Raw genomic sequence first — 5,274 nt, 5'->3', positions numbered from 1 at the left:
ATGGATAGGATAAATAGGCAAAGTCTTTTCCCTGGGGTTGGGGAGTCCAGAACTAGAGGGCATAGGTTTAGGGTGAGAGGGGAAAGATATAAAAGAGACCTAAGGGGTAACATTTTCACGCAGAGGGTGGTACGTATATGGAATGAGCTGCCAGAGGATGTGGTGGAGGCTGGTACAATTGCAACATTTAAGAGGCATTTGGATGGTTATATGAATAGGAAGGGTTTGGAGGGATGTAAGCCGGGTGCTGGCAGGTGGCACTAGATTGGGTTGGGATATCTGGTCGGCACGGACGGGTTGGACTGAAGGGTCTGTTTCCATGCTGTACATCTCTATGACTCTATGACTAAGATAAGCCTTATTTCCAGACTGAGGCTAAAGCCTGGCAGCTACAGAAAGACATTCTCAAAACATAACACTTGAAATGTTTTCATCGGTTCCCTTCTGCTGTTTGTTAATGGCAGTTAGTCATTTGTTGACTACTGATTTTTGGTTGAAGCTTTTTTGTGAAGTGCTGATTGATGGCTTTGTGATAATTGATCATTGTGGATTGTGCTAGATACACAAATGAAGTGTTTACTGAAATAGCTGAGCTACACAAATCAATGTGAAGTTCTTGACCAAGCTTGAGATTTGTGAGACTTAGGAATACCTACAGACAAACCAAAATACAATAATGTCTGTTTATTAAACACATTTTCTCCATCCTTTCCACTGTTTCTTCTTATAGCTCCATCCACTGATGTTGTTTTGTATGGCAGCTTTAAGCGAACACTATATACAAATTTGTAGCTCAAAATAGTGAAAGTTTACAGTTAATTTATAATTTGTGACAAAAACTTGCTTGGGTCACACACTGGACCTGATACAAAAGTGTAATATAGGAAACATCTTTATACAATACTCCAAGGAACTTGGAGTTACAATATAATTACTGATAAAAAAGTAAAATACTGCAGTTACTTGAACTCTGAAATAAAAATAGAAACTGGTAAATATTCAGCAGGTCAGCTAGCATTTGAGGAAAAAAAAATGTAAATATTGCAGGTTGCTGACCTGAAAAGGAATTAAAGACATAACAAAAATTCCCACTCCACATCTTTGAAGGATTTCAATGATCTATCTATCCATTTCTCATCTACCTACTGACCATTGGTAATTTTATAAACTTCAGTTCATCCAAAACTCTGGACTTATAGAATTATGGAATTTTACAGTACAGAAGGAGACCATTTGGCCCAACATGCCTTGACCTTCTCCTTTGCTTAAAACTTGGCATATTTCCAATGCTGATGAAAGGTTATCGCCCTGAAACTTTAACATTATTTCTTTTCACAGAGAGTTTCTCAGCACCTACTGTTGTTTTTCAGTTTTTTTTCATTGGTTTTTGCACTGTAATTACTTTTAAAATTTTAAGACATTCATTACTATTCATCTCAGTATAAACTCAAGACTTACGAAAAAACAGAGAAGTCTGTTTAACATCTTTTATTAAGAAACACTCTCATACAACCTGTTACATGCAGTCCTATGAGATTGACACAAACTGTCAGACACAAAGAATTCATCAAGGCTTGTGAGTTGGCTTCTCTCCATCGCTCGAGGTAGTCCTGATCAGACTTTACAAAGTCCTGATGTCAAACAGTGTAATCTGCACTTTATGGCTAACTGACGGGCCCAATATCTCATTTCCGTCCATAGATATGCTGTTGATAACCACTTTATTTAGCTACTAAGTGAAGCTGCCATCATTTAGTCCACATGTCAGTTAATGCCTTTTGGTTTTATTACACTCTGATGGTCCCCATCTGCGACAGCCCCTTGCTATTTTCTCCTTTAATCCCTTATCTCTTCAAATATTTATTGCAAAAGTGACTTACTTTCCAGTCACACTGGAGTCCTTACTGCAATTGACATTCCTTTCCCCTACTCACCTCTGCTGTGCTGAAAAACCTCTCTCTCTCTCTCTCGCCACCTCTCAATGAAATATGTTTTAAACATAACCTTAAATTACTTTAGCTCAGCTATTTATCTAATTCTATACAATACCGATAGCCTATATTGTTCAATAACCTCAACATACCTATCCTTAGATATCACAGTGGTTTCTGATGTAAGCAGATTGCACTATTGAATTGTCACATTTTTGTCCCAATCTAAAGCCATAAATGACCTGCTATGTGACTGTCTCTTCATACCATCTTTGATCTTTCTCTTGAAAATCTCCGACAATGGCTTCTCTTCTCACTGTTATTCAGAAGACCCCCAGAGCCAATTCTTGACTTCACCTCCCATTTCTTACCTATATGCTGCCCTCAGGTAATACTGTCAAAAGACATGAATGACTCCATATTCTCACCCTCTTAAAGTCTGCTGCCTGCCCAGCACCACATTCATCTCTGACTTAGCTTAGTTAAATCTGAAACTTCTAATTCATACATTTGCTCACTTTAAACTTGATTAGTTAAATTCTCCCTGCTTGTCCCATATCTTCATAAATTTATGCTCATGAACCTACTTGCTTGATTGATCCTGGATTGAGTTTCCAATGCTAATTTGTCTCCATCATAAATAATTCTTAATTCCATTTCTGGAGCATCACCTTACTGCAGATCATTTGCTGCACACTCCCTTATCCATGATTTGATCACTTCCACACTCTACCTCCCAACTTGTACTCCCCATAAATTTAGCTCCTCCAAAGCTCTGTTGTCCATATATTGTGGTGGAAGATGTCCTAATCATTCCTATCATTACTGACTTGTATTGGCTCTAAGAACGCCAACACCATGCATTCTTTTAATCAAAGAGTATAAATCCTGTTATGGTCTTGTTCCTCCCTATTTTTAGAACATAGAACAATACAGGCCCTCCAGGTCAACCTTTTAACCTACTCTAAGATCAAACTAACCTACATACCCTACATTTTACTATCATCCATGTGCCTATCCAAGAGTCACTTAAATGTCCCTAATGTATCTGACTCTACTACCATTACTGGCAGTGTATTCCACGCATCCTCCACTCTCTGTGTAAAGAACCTACCTCTTACATCTCCCCCAAATCTTCTCCAATCCACCTTAAAATTATGCCCCCCTGTGATAGTCACAACTTTGCAGCTCTTAAACTCAATCCCCCTACTAATGAAAGCCAACACACCATACGCCTTCTTAACAACCCTATCAACGTGGGTGGCAACTTTGAGGGATCAATGCATGTGGACCCCAAGATCCATTTGTTCTTCCACACTGCCCTGCCTTTAACTCTGTAATATCCATTTAAGTATAACATTCCAGAATGAATCACTTGACAATTTTACAGGTTGACCTCCATCTCCCAATTCTCAGCCCAACTGTGCATCCAGTCAATGTCCTGTTGCAACCTACAACAGCCCTCCACTCTATCCACCACTCCACCAACCTTTGTGTCATCAGCAAACTTACCAACCCACCCTTCCACTTCATCATCCAAGTCATTTATAAAAATCACAAAGAGCAGAGGTCCCAGGACAGATCCCTGTGGAACACCACTGGTCACCAACCTCTGTCTTCTATAGACAGACAATTCTGTATTCAGACAGCCAAATTTCCCTGTATCTCATGTCTTCTTACTTTCTGAATGAACTTACCATGGGGAACCTTATCAAATGCCTTGCTAAAATCTATGTACACCACATCCACTGCTCTACCTACATCAATGTGTTGTGTCACATCCTCAAAGATTTCAATAAGGCTTGTGAGCCATGCTGACTATCTCTAATCAAGCTATGTTTTTCCAAATAATCATAAATCCTGTCTCTCAGAATCCTCTCTAATAATTTGCACACTGCCAACATAAGACTGACTGGTCTATAATTCCCAGAGTATATAATTCCCAGACTGACTGGTCTATAATTCCCTATTCTCTTTCTTGAACAAGGGAATAACATTTTCCACCTGCCAATCATCTGGTACTACTCCAGTGGACACTGAGGATGCAAAGATTATCGCCAAAGGCGCAGCAATCTCTTCCCTTTCTTCCCATAATAGCCTTCGGTATATCCCATTTGGCACAGGGGACTTACCTATTCTCATGTTTTTGCAAAATTTCCAGTACGTCCTCCTTCTTAACATCAGCCTGTTTCACGCCGTCCTCAGAAATGTCAAGGTCCCTCGCACTAGTGAATACTGAAGCTAAGATTTCATCAAGTACCTTCTCCAAATCCAGGCACAAGTTCCCTCCACTATCCCTGATCGCCCTTACCTTCACTCTGGCCATCCTCTTGTTCCTCACATAAGTGTAGAACACCCTGTGGTTTTCCTTAATCCTACCTGCCAAGGCGTTTTTATGCCCCCTTCAAGCTCTCCTAAGTCCATTCTAGAGTGCCTTCCTGGTTATCTCGTAACCCTCTAGAGCCCTGTCTGATTATTGCTTCCTCAACCTTAAGTAAACTTCCTTCTTCCTCTTGACTAGATGTTCCACATGTCTTGTCATCCAAGGTTCCTTCATCCTACCATCCCTTTCTTGCCTCAGTTGAACAAACCTATCTAGCACTCACAGCAAGTGCTCCCTAAATAAGCTCCACATTTCTGTCATGCATTTCCCTGAGAATATCTGCTCCCAATTTATGCTGCACAGTTCCTGCCCAATAACATTGTAATTCCCCTTCGCCCAATTAAATACTTTCCTATACCGTCTGCTCTATCCCTCTCCGTGACCACAGTAAAGGTCAGGGAGTTGTGATCCCTATCAACAAAATGCTCTTCCACCGAGAAATATGATGTTTGACCTCATTTGTTGCCAAGCACCAAATCCAATATGGCCTCCCTCTAGTCAGTCAATCTACATATTGAGACAGAAATCCTTCCTGGACAAACTTGACAAAATCTGCTTCATCCAAACTATTTGCACTAAGAAGGTTCCAATTAATATTAGGGAAATTGAAGCCACCCATGCAACAACCCTGTTACTTCTGCACCTTTCCAAAATCTGCCTCCCAATCTGCTCCTCTGTGTCTCTGTTGATATTGGGGAATCTATAGAAAACTTTCAGTAATGTGGCTGCTCCTTTCCTCTTTCTGATTTCCACCCATAATGACTCAGTAGACAAACCCTCCTCAACAGCCTCCCTTTCTATAGCTGTGATATTATCCCTGATTAGCATTGCCACTAGCCTACCTCTTTTACCTCCCTCCCTATTCCTTTTGAAACATCTGAACCCTGGAACATCCAACAATCGTTTCATCCCTGTGATATTCAAGTCTCCATAATGAACACAACACCGTAGCTCCAAGTA

The sequence above is a fragment of the Chiloscyllium plagiosum genome, chromosome 22 (genome assembly GCF_004010195.1).
Source record: "Chiloscyllium plagiosum isolate BGI_BamShark_2017 chromosome 22, ASM401019v2, whole genome shotgun sequence".
Taxonomy (NCBI): Eukaryota; Metazoa; Chordata; class Chondrichthyes; order Orectolobiformes; family Hemiscylliidae; genus Chiloscyllium; species Chiloscyllium plagiosum.
The sequence above is the reverse complement of the archived record's forward strand: the minus strand, read 5'-3'. Positions refer to the sequence as shown.